Raw genomic sequence first — 12697 nt, 5'->3', positions numbered from 1 at the left:
CCCAAAAGCTTTAGAACAAATTCCTCACTAAGAAGAATCAAATTGTCGACTGCCCGGACGCCGAAGCCTTAGCGGCTTTCAAACACAGCGTCCAGGATGAATGGCTTGCCAGACACCTCGGCCAGGAAAAACCGAGGACAATGGCAGCCCTAACAAGCCTTATGACCCGCTTTTGCACGGGCGAAGACAGTTGGTTGGCCCGTAGCGGTACCAGTGACCCAGGCACATCCGAAGTCAGGGATGGCAATGGAAAACCATGACACAATAAAAGAAAGCGTCGAAACAATGAAGACAGCCCAGACAACACAGTAGTAAACGCCGGATTCAGGGGCTCTCTACCCGATCAACGGAAAAAGGCATTCAAAGGCAGCAGAGATGGACCGTCCAGCCTAAACAAAATTCTAGACAGATTATGTCAGATTCATGGCACCTCCGACAAACTGGCAAATCACACCAACAGAGAATGTTGGGTCTTCAAGCAGGCCGGCAAGCTAAACACCGAACACAAGGGGAGGGAGACACAAAGTGAAGACAAGGATGAGCCTCGCCAGCCGAACACTGGGGCCAGAAAAAATTCCCACCAGAGGTCAAAACAGTGAACATGATTCACGTAACGAAGAGGGGGAGCAAACGTGCACTCCGAGACGTATGCGCTGTGGAGCCCGTCACCCCCAAGTTCAACCCTTGGTCGGCCTGCCCGATCACTTTTGATCGCAGGGATCACCCGACTAGTATCCGACACGGAGGATCGGCTGCCTTGGTACTAGACCCAATAATTGACGGATACCATCTCACTCGAGTCCTTATGGACGGCGGCATAATCTGATATATCAGGACACAGTCCGCAAAATGGGGATAGACCCGACAAGAATCAGCCAAAGCAATACTACCTTTAAAGGAGTAATACCAGGCCCAGAGGCCCGCTACACGGGCTCTCTAGTACTAGAGGTTGTATTCGGTTCTCCCGACAACTTCCGAAGTGAAAAGTTGACCTTCGACATCGCTCCATTCCGAAGCGGCTATCAAGCACTACTCGGAAGAACGACCTTCGCTCGTTTTAATGCGATACCGCATTACGCTTATCTTAAGCTTAAGATGCCTGATCCACATGGCATCATCATAGTTAGCGGAAACACAGAACGTTCCTTACATGCGGAAGAATGTGTGGCAGCTTTAGCAGCCGAACACTGAATGCCCTCTCCAACCAGAATAAATGATCGGTCGTCAAGACCGTGGACATGGCTAGACGAGTCCGGCGCACCACTAGCTGTAACAACTCAGATAAACCTAAGACCGGGTCGATGGATATACCCCCATAGGTGGTGCTAGGGGCTTCCCACATGTAAAAAGGACTACAGTTCGGCTTGATCTTATTTCGATTGAATTTTAATGGTTCATTAAGAATAACCAATTTTTCGCACAAAAACTTTCACCTGGGCTTTTCTCCCTTACAGATGATCATCGTGCTACACCCTTCCAGGATACGGCACAATGGAGACACATGCGCAGGCGTGCAGCAGGGCCCCGTTCAAAGGTTTCTTTTTAGATTAAGACCATGTGTAAACCTTTTTTACTGTCTCTTGTTGCTTCACACCCTCAAGATACTCAACACAACCAATAGGGATGCTGGCGTTATTGACATTTCGTCATGTCAGACTAATGCACGTACCTAGAAATTCAGGGCTTATTATCGAGGGCGTTACTCAGCCCATTATACGTTGTAAAGACCGAACACCTTAGGGAGTGTTCGGCATCGCAAGTTTGGCATTAGATGCATCAGCTCCGAATCATGTCTTTGGTCAATAGTTGGATTTGACCGGCTCCCGTGTTTTGCTACCTTAAGTTCCGCTCTATCGGCTAAGGTGGCACCGGGAGAACTACTGCGATTGTGCCCTGGTTCATCTGGATGAGCACCTCAGTAGAGAAAGCCGAAAATTGACTGTCATGATAAAGCGCGAGACTGGTCAACCACTCGAGGACTCAGCGGAATCTTCGCGATTCCTCCGCATTAACGAAGGACCGGTTTCCCGGTCATGTATGTACGCCCATCGTATTCAGATAAGCGCGGAAGTACCAGGGGCTATATAGTAGCCCCACTGTCAAACTCCTATGGCTAAGTGAAAGTGTTAAAGCAATATAGTTCGATTGCCTCGTTTGCCGCGCTATCACCTCCTTCATGGACCAAGACGTTGGATCAAGTGTGAATACGCGCTCTTCTGAACACCCCCGCATTATATGCGTGGGGGCTGAAGCCGATGACTGCAAACTTTCAGGTTATATACATACATACACGGCCGCACAGGAGGTATCATAATACTTTCAGGCAAAAGTATAAACACAACCTTTATAATCCAAATAGCATTGTTTTTAAAATTGGGATACATGTCACTCGAACATGATACTCTTCAAGCACTGAGCCTCTATTAAATGAGCGCCTTCTTGGACTTCTTCAAAATAGTGCTCGGTCGAGACCTGGCCTATGGCCGGACCCCGGGTTGCAATAGCGGTGGCATCCATCTCTGCCTAGTATGTCTTAACACGGGCAAGAGCCATCCGCGCACCCTCTATGCACGCCGACCTCTTTACACCGTCGATATGCGGCATAGCACCAAGGAATCGTTGCACTAAACCAAAATAACTATTCGGCCTTGGTCCTTCCAGCAAAAGATGATCCACGACAGACCTCATGGCAAGCCCGGACAACCTATGGAGCTCAGCCCACTCGGCCATTTGCTCATTTAATAGCAGCGGACGCATTGGAGCACTGAGCTGCAACTAGAACAACTTTTTCACTTCTTGATCTTTTTGATCTTTGAAAAACTCAGTCGCATTAGCAGCACTCATTGCCAGGTCCGAATACGCGTCTGCAGCACTCCATAATTCATCCAGAGGGGCATACTTCGGATCTCTGAACTTCGTCCGCAACAAAAAGGGCTTCCTAGCCATGATATCTCCGGCTTGACGAAGCTCCTCCTTCGCCACTCTGATTTTAGAGCGAGTCTCATTGGCTGCTACCATGGTTTTCTCCAGGTCCGCCGCTTTCGCTTGGCTTTCCTTTTCAAGAAGATCATACCGGTCGGCGGCATCTTTCAGCTCAATGGCCATCTTATCTTCGCTCTAGCGATGAGCAGCCCATTCGGCTCTTAACTCTTCGGCCGCCTTTAGGGCGGCCGGATCACTCCTCCTGGCTTGTTCCTTGGCTCGGGCAAGTTCCGCCCGAAGGGTCTCCACCGCGGCAGCTCCATCTGCAGTCACAACATATTATAGATACTAGCATCATGCTCCTCTTAATATCTGTTGACCACCGGAGAATACATACCCTGTGCCTCGTCAGGCTGCTTGTTCATAAGCACGACTTTGGCATCTGCTGTATCAAGCTGCCGCCTCAGTTCAGCAAACTCACCAGTCCGGCCAGCCACCGGACCCTCAGCCGCCTACACATGTGAGAAGCATGATCATCACCTGGGACTATGATCCTCTGTTTGCTGCCTCTGGACAGCAACCAGAGTCTCAGGGGCTACTATTTGTATAGGGCACACCTAGCGTGTGCGATACCGTCAAAAAATTTATATATTACTTTGCGTACCTCAAAGCCTCTTAGCAGGCTCGTAAAAGTTTCGTGCAACCCACTTTGGGCGGATGAGATCCTCTCAACCACCGTACCCATTAAAGTACGATGCTCCTCCGAGATAGCCGCTTGCTCCAAAAGACCCATCAGTATGTCCGGTTGTGCACCGGACAGTCCCAGACTCTTTCTGTTGCTCTCCTTGGGAGCCGAATACTCCAGACTTCGGGTGGCCGAAGGGTTACCTTCTGGCCTCGGCGGATCAGGAGAAATCCTCCATGATGACACCTCAGGGTCGTCCGCCCAAGGAGACTGGGAGACAGGGGGGCGTTTCGCTCTCCATCATCTCCGGAAGAAGATCCCCCGAAGACGAACTCTGTCGAGAAGGGCTACGATCCGTACTGCAAGACATATGTCTCGGTTATTGTCCTTGGAGATAAGCAGAATATATTTACCAAAAGTACTCTGGTTCACTTACAGCTCGGTGGAGGGATGATCCCCTTGCGGGCACTGTACGGCAAAGGTGCCCTCCGGGGTAGGGCCCCCTAGCGAAGGCTTCTTCCCTTGTTTGGAAACCCTTGTCCGGACGATTGCAGTTTAGACCCGCATCCTCGGTGGTGTCCGGACACTTTATTCGTGATCCGAAGAACAATCCATACATCCCTTCGAGCGTCATGCCGAAGAATTATTGAATAGTTCGCGGTCCTTCCGGGTTGAACTCCCACATACGGAGAGATCGACGTTGGCATGGTAGGACCCGACGAACTAGCATAACTTGCATTACCTTGACGAGACTGACATCCCTCTTGAGGAGATCTCGGATGCGACTTTGCAATGTCGGCACGTCATTAACTGGCCCCCAGTCCAGCCCCTTGTTGACCCATGATGCCAGTTGTGGCGGGGGGCCCGAACAGAAGGTGGGGGCAGCTACCCACTTAGTACTTCAAGGAGCTGTGATGTAAAACCACTCCCGCTGCCATAAGTTGGACACCTCCGGGAAGGAACCCTTTGGCCATGGAGCATCGACGCCTTTGCTTATTACGGCACCTCCGCATTCTGCGTGTCAGCCATCGACCATCTTCAGCTTCACATTGAAGGTCTTGAGCTATATGCCGAAGTGTGGGGTGATGCGAAGGAAGGCCTCACACACGATGATAAACAACGAGATGTGAAGGATGGAATCTGGGGCTAGATCGTGGAAATCGAGCCCGTAATAGAACATAAGCCCTCTAACAAAGGGATCAAGACTAAAGCCTAGCCCTCGGAGGAAGTGGGAGATAAATATGACACTCTCATTGGGTTCAGGAGTGGGGATGACCTACCCTTGAGCAGGCAGCCTGTGCGAGATTTCGGCGGTCAGATACCTGGCTTCCCTTAGCTTCTTGATGTCCTCCTCTGTGACAGAGGAAGCCATCCACCGGCCTTGAAGGTTGGATCCGGACATGGTTGAAGGTCGGAAGCGCTTAGCCTGAGCCTTGGGTGTTGGAACTCGGGGTGGGGGAAGGGAAGGATTGAGCGCGAGAGGAAAAGGACAGGCCTTGGTCCCTTTATAAAGAGGGCGAATATCAAGCGTCCTCCGCGTGCCCACTTAGAACTTGCCTAAAATCGAGGAGTCATATTAACAAGCACGATTGGGTTACCCACGCCCGTATTGATGAGACTCCCATGAGAAGGGGAACATGATCTCTACTTCGACAAGACGTGCCGATAAAACCGCCTCACAACACGTGCAATGGCAGGCAGGGAAAAACGGTTCATAATGACCGGGCCACAGCAGGACATCACTTTATGAAAAGTTGTCAGCAGATTGGATTTTTGGAATAATATACTCTCTACGATGGTATGTGGAATTTGTTTTATGGAGCCGGATACGATCCTTGTGTTCAAAATCTTCTATGGAGTATTCGGAGAAGGAACCCGCCTTGCAATGATGAAGACAATCTGCGCACCGGACTCATTGTCATTGAAGCCTGGTTCAGGGGCTACTGAGGGAGTCCTGGATTAGGGGGTCCTCGGACAGCCGGACTATATACTTTGGCCGGACTGTTGGACTATGAAGATACAAGATTGAAGACTTCGTCCCGTGTCCGGGTGGGACTCTCCTTTGCGTGGAAGGCAAGCTTGGCAATTCGGATATGTAGATCTCCTCCCTTTTAACCGACTCTGTGTAACCCTAGCCCCCTCCGGTGTCTATATAAACTGGAGGGTTTAGTCCGTAGGCGGACAACAATCATAATCTTAGGCTATCTTCTAGGGTTTAGCCTCTACGATCTTGTGGTAGATCAACTCTTGTAATACTCATATCATTAAGATCAATCAAGCAGGAAGTAGGGTATTACCTCCATCGAGAGGGCCCGAACCTGGGTAAACATTGTGTCCCCCGCCTCCTATTACCATCCGCCTTAGACGCACAGTTCGGGACCCCCTACCCGAGATCCGCCGGTTTTGACACCGATAGGGGGTCCGTGTTGGAAAGGTTTGGGTGGAATCAACACGTACACGTCTGTTCCTTTTGCACCACCTTTCCTTTAGGTCTTTGGAGCATCCTCTGTTTCTCCGTATCTCTGCAAAAGGAAAGACTTCTAGTGTTGTTGAACTGGGGCATGCGGTAGTACTGCTTCTCAGAGGGGTAGTACCGCAGACCCTTGTGGTAGTACTGGCCTTGGATGCGGTAGTATCGCAGGTGCTCACGGTAGTACCGCTTCTCGGACGCGGTAGTACCGTGGCCTCAGGTCTGGCTCAGCAGCACGGGCGCAAGTAGGGGCCGATGTAATTTTTTACATCCGCGCCCTACGCGGTAGTACCGCTCCTGGCTTGCGGTACTACCGTGTCGGATTTTTGCATAGATCTAAACTCAACGGAAGTTGCCACAGATGTATTTTTATATGACCGTGCCTTCCCAATCTAGACTATCCTTGCCTTGCGGTAGTACCGCGCCAGCGGTTCTACCGCCCTCTGCTTCAACGCATCAAGGCTGTTTTGGATACTGCTGAGTGGGCGGTAGTACCGCGGGCCCTGACGATAGTACCGCGTCTCCGGTGCGGTAGTACCGTGCGTCGCAGGCTGAGTTGGAGGATAACGGTTGGATTTGTTCTTCCACTATAAAAGGGGAGTATTCTTCTCCGAGTTGACTCACCTCTTCCACCCCCAAGCTCCATTGTTGCTCTAAGCTCCATTTTCGGCCGATCTCTCTCCCTAGCCAATCAAACTTGTTGATTTCCTAGGGATTGGTTGAGAAGGCCCCGATCTACACATCCACCAAGAGAAATTTGATTCCCCCACTAATCCCTCATGGGTGTTGTTACTCTTGGGTGTTTGAGCACCCTAGACGGCTGAGGTCATCGCGGAGCCATACTCCATTGTGGTGAAGCTTCGTGGTGGTGTTGGGAGCCTCCAATTAAGTTGTGGAGATTGCCCCAACCTTGTTTGTAGAGTTTCAGTTGCTGCCTTGAAAGGCACCAATAGTGGAATCATGGCATCTCACATTGTGTGAGGGCGTGAGGAGAATACGGTGGCCCTAGTGGCTTCTTGGGGATCATTGTGCCTCCACACCACTCCAGCGGAGACGTACTTCCTCTCAAAGGGAAGGAACTTTGGTAACACATCCTCGTCTTCAGCGGCTCCACTCTTGGTTATCTCGTCCCTTTACTCGTGCAAGCTTATCTTGTGTTACACCACTGGCTTGCTTGTGTACTTATTGTTGTTGCATCATATATGTTGCTCACCTAGTTGCATATCTAGACAACCTACTTTGATGCAAAGTTTAAATTGATAAAGAAAAGCTAAAATTGTTAGTTGCCTATTCACCCCCACCTCTAGTCAACTATATCGATCCTTTCAATTGGTATCAAAGCCTTGTCTCTTTATTAAGGACTTTGCCGTCCGAAGAGTATGGTTGACACCGTAGATGATGAGGAGGAGCACCCCGGTGTGATTCCATCCTCGTCTACGACTGATGGGGGAACCTCGGGCTCACGTGAGAAGATCAATGTGGCCTTGGACACATTTAAAACCTCCATGACAGCTGAGGTCAAAGGCGTGCTTAAGAACTTTCTTGATGGTCTTAAATTGTCCACCGCACCGTTGGAAGTGGTCGATCCCACTAACAAGGTGACGGATGCTAACTCCGACAAGGGGGGAGATTCTAGTGATAAAGTTCCTTTGTCTAGTGGTAAAAGTGGAAATGGCATCTTTGCCCATGTGGAACCTCCACTTACCTATGGAGGCTTGATTCGCTCCACTCATTTAAACCATGCCGGTTCTCCTCCTAAGATTGTGAAAAATAAGGATTTTGACGCTTGGGTTTATTGCTTTAAACGTCATTTAAATCATGTTAATACTAACCTTTGGAGAATCATTGAGCAAGGTTTCTATCCGCATGACCCAAGCAACTTCACCCCAAGAGAAGTCGTGGGTCATCAATTCAACGAGAATGCTCTCTTCATCATCCAAGATGCAATCCCTCCCGAAGATATTGCGCATCTCCGACCATTCACCGTGGAAAAGGAAGCATGGAACCATGTTGTTTCCCTTTACAAGGGAAGCGCAAGCATTCAACGCTCCAACTATGAAGTGGTGCAAGATGAAGCCGATGAATTTGCTATGAATGAAGGTGAAGAACCTCGTGAGCTCTATCGGAGACTAACCACACTCCCGGTCTCACTCCGAGATCGTGTGAGAAAGGATGCAAATGACAATTGGATCAAGCGGAAATTTCTCAAAGCCATGATGCCTTACCATAAGGCCATTTCCTCCATCATCCGTCAAAGGCCGGACTTCCACATCTTGTCCTCAAGTGAAGTGTTGGATGAGTTTGTGGCAATGAGTATCTTGGACAAGACCGTCAACAATGTGGTGTTGTATTCTCAAAGGACAAAGAAGCCCAACCTTACCTTGAAAGCCAAGGCTAGTGTGGAAGAAGAGGAGGAATAGGAAGAAGAGGAGAGCAATCCCAAGGATACAAAATATGATTATCATGAGCACATGGCTCTTGCTTCAAGACAATTTTGGAGCAAGAAGAACTCAAGGCCCAACTTCAAGAGCAACTCAAGTAGCGCCAAGGGCAAGCAACGTATGAGGACTTGCTACAATTGTGGCAATGTGAGCCACTTTGTTGCGGAGTGCCCCTATGATAAGAGGGAAGACAATGGTGGCAAGCTCATCCGGAAGGACAAGGCCAAGTCTTTCCCCAACAGGAACCACTTCACCAAGAAGACTCCTCCCAAGGGATTGGTGGTACAAGAAGAGTACAATGAGGATGATGATGATGATGATGACAGTGAGACGGTTGCCATGGCCTCCATGGCCATTGCGACAACTCCACGGGCGTCCCTCTTCGACTCACCCAATGAGAACATCACCGCCAAGTGCCTCATGGCTAAAGCCACCAACAAGGTAACCCCCGATATCAAAACTACCATCATTACTCATCCTTCTTTGATGGATTGCATTGATGAAAGTGGGGGGTCCAACATGGAGGAAAATGAGTTTGAGTCTTTTATGAGTAAGCTCAAGGGTAAATCCAAGATACACTTCGTTGCTCTCTTGGAACAACTTGGTGAAGCCAATGACATGATCGAGGCTCATGAAGACACCATCTCTAAGATGGAGGGGCATAGTCGTGACTATGCCGATGAGATATAGGATCTCTCTAATGTTCTTAAGGAAGAGTGTGGTCATCGCTTGGCTCTTCAGGAGTCACACAATAATGACCATGCTAAATTAAAGAAAGATCTTGATCATGCTCTTGTTTTATCTCGTGTTCTAAATTCCGAGAAGGCCAAACTTGGGATTGATCTTGCTAGACTAAAGGAGGAGTTTGATATACTTGACAAGGCCCACAAGGCCTTGAAGAGTAGTCATGCTAGTCTTAAAGAGTCTCATGATCAACTCCAAGTGAGGCTAACCAAGGAGAAAGCCACTTTTCCTCATATGGTTTTAATTGATAATGCAAATTCTACTAACCCTTGTTGTGAGCATGTGCATCTTGTTGAGGAGAATGCAAAGTTGAAAGAGCAACTTGAGAAAGGCCTTGTGACGTGCATACAAGGTGAGAAGAACCTCAACGACCTTTTGAGCAATCAAAAGGAAGTTGTGGCCAAGGAAGGGATTGGGTTCGCACCCAAGTCCAAGAATAAGAAGAATAATGACAAGTCCAAACGACCTCCTCCTCTCATGCAAACTTTTGTCAAAGAGGGAGAGGGTGCCTCTAAGGAGAAGAAGAACAATGTGAAGGGTGGTGGTGTCAAGAAGAGCAATGCCACCCTTTCCTACAAAGCCGGCGAATTTAACCCTTCCTATGTGTTATGCCGTGCTAGTGATGGACATGTTTATGCTAAATTTGTTGGTTCTCCTTATGAGTACATTGAATGGTCTATTTGGGTTCCTAAGACCCTTGTCACTAACATCAAAGGACCCATTACAAAATGGGTACCTAAAACAAAGCATTGATCTCTTGTAGGTGTTTGCTTCCGGTGGGAGATCATGGTTGCTCGATAGTGGAGCCACTAATCATATGACCGGAAGCAAGGACTTGGTGGTGGACGTGCACAAGATTCCATCTATGCCCACCAATGTCGAGTGGGGTGATGCCTCGTCCTCTAAGGTATTGGGGATTAGCAAGGTTGTCATTTCTCATGATCTCACGATCAAGAAGGTCATGCTTGTTGAGTCCCTTGCATACAATTTACTTTCCGTTCGTCAACTGGCAATCATGGGCTTTGCCACTTTATTTGATATTGATACCGTGGACCTCCTGTGGAGCAAGACTCTTAAAGTAGCCTTTGTTGGGCATGTAGAGAATGGTCTCTATGTGATTAACTTTTCGGAGCGACCCACTAAGACCGCGACATGCCTAATGGCTAAAGTTGACGTGGGATGGCTTTGGCATCACCGTTTAGCCCATGTCAATATGAGATCTTTGCAAAGTCTTCTCAAGGGGGACCATGTCCGTGGACTAACAAATGTTAGTTTTACCAAAGATCGTGCATGCATTGAAGGAAAGCTACATGAGAAGGCTCACCCTCCCACAACTATTATTTACTCAAAGAGGCCTTTGGAGCTCCTTCATTTGGATCTCTTTGGGCCTCCATCCTTTGATAGCCTTGGGGGTAGAAAGTATTGCTTGGTGATTGTGGATGACTATTCAAGATACACTTGGGTGTACTTCTTCAAGAGGAAGAGTGAGACCCAACAAACCGTCATTGACTTTGCAAATGAAGCTCAATGTCAACACAATGCAAAGATCTTGACAATAAGAAGTGACAATGGCACCGAGTTCAAGAACTACACCTTGGATGAGTTACTTAGTGATGAGGGGATCAAACATCAATATTCCGCACCTTACACCCCTCAAAAAATGGTGTAGCGGAGAGGAAGAACCGGACGTTGATGGATGCGGCAAGGACCACGATGGCGGAGTTCAAGTCTCCATACAACTTTTGGGCCGAATCCATCAACACTGCATGTCATGCATCCAATCGGCTCTATCTCCACAAAGGCTTGAACAAGACTCCATATGAGATACTCACCAGTAACAAGCCCAACCTCAAGTACTTTTGGGTGTTCGGGTGTAAGTGTTTCATTCTCAAGAAAGGTGTTCGCTTGTCTAGATTCGAGGCTAGAGCTTATGAGGGCATATTTGTTGGTTATGCTACAAACTCTCATGCTTACCATGTCCTCAATAAGTCCATGGGACTTATTGAGGAGACGTGTAATGTGGAGTGAGAATAACGGCTCCCAAGTGGAGCAAAGTGGCACTTGTGATGTAGATGATGAAATTTCTCCCCAAGCCATAAGAAGAATGGGTGTTGGTTTTATCCTACCCATTGAGGAACCCCTTGTGGCCGAAGGAGAAGGACAATGTTCCACTCAAGTGGAACCATCACCAACCCAAGGCCCACATGCTTCCGAAGAACAAAGTGAAGGCCCTCAACCTCATGAACAAGACCAAGGGAAAGATCAACCTCAAGATGGTGTTAAACCACCAAGTAATGCCCAAGGTCAAGTTCTCTCCTCTGAGCAAGTTCATGGTCAAGAGCAAGCTCAAGATCAAGAACAAGCTCAAGACGACGCTCAAGATGATCAAGTAACTGCTCCTCAACTCACTCATGAGGAGGAATTGGAGCGTCGTGCCGCCAAGATTGCATCCAAGCTCTCTACCAAGGGTCATCTCATGAAAAATGTGCTTGGAAGCATTCAAAAGGGGGTAAGCACTCGCAGACAATTGGCAAACTATTGTGAACATCACACGTTTGTCTCTTGTGTTGAACCCCAAAAGGTCTATGAGGCGCTCGAAGATCCGGATTGGCTTAACGCAATGCATGAAGAACTCAACAACTTCGAGCACAACAAGGTGTGGAGATTGGTGCCAAGGCCAACGAGGAACCATAATGTCATTGGAACCAAGTGGATATTCAAGAACAAGCAAGATTCTCATGGGATTATTGTTCGCAACAAGGCTCGCTTGGTAGCACAAGGCTACTCCCAAGTCGAGGGTATCGACTATGGTGAAACCTTCGCTCCCATTTCCCACCTTGAATCTATTCGTTTGTTGATTGCTTATGCTTCTCATCATAACTTCAAGTTGCAACAAATGGATGTGAAGAGTGCTTTTCTTAATGGTCATATTAATGAGTTGGTGTATGTCAAACAACCCCCCGGGTTCGAGGATCCCTATTTTCCGGATCATGTGTACCAACTCGATAAGGCACTCTACGGCCTTAAACAAGCCCCACGTGTATGGTATGACCACCTTACCGAGTTGTTGCAAGATCGTGGGTTTGAAATTGGGAAAATCGACCCCACTCTTTTTACTAAGAAGGTCACATGGGAGTTATTTGTGTGCAAACTATATGTTGATGACATTATCTTTGGTTCTCCTAACAAAGCTTTCAATGAGGAATTTGCCGCTCTCATGACCTCAAAGTTCAAGATGTCCATGATGGGAGAGTTGAAGTTCTTTTTCGGGTTCGAAATCAAGCAACAAAGAGAAGGAACCTTCATCAACCAAGCCAAATACACTCAAGACATGCTCAAGAGATTCAAGCTAAGTGAAGTCAAGCCGGCTTCCACTCCAATGCCCGTCAAATGCCAACTTGACATAGATCCCAATGGTAAAGAGGTGGATCAAAA

This window comes from Triticum dicoccoides, chromosome 1A (assembly GCF_002162155.2).
Source record: "Triticum dicoccoides isolate Atlit2015 ecotype Zavitan chromosome 1A, WEW_v2.0, whole genome shotgun sequence".
NCBI classification, from domain to species: domain Eukaryota; kingdom Viridiplantae; phylum Streptophyta; class Magnoliopsida; order Poales; family Poaceae; genus Triticum; species Triticum dicoccoides.
Note: the sequence above shows the minus strand (reverse complement) of the source record.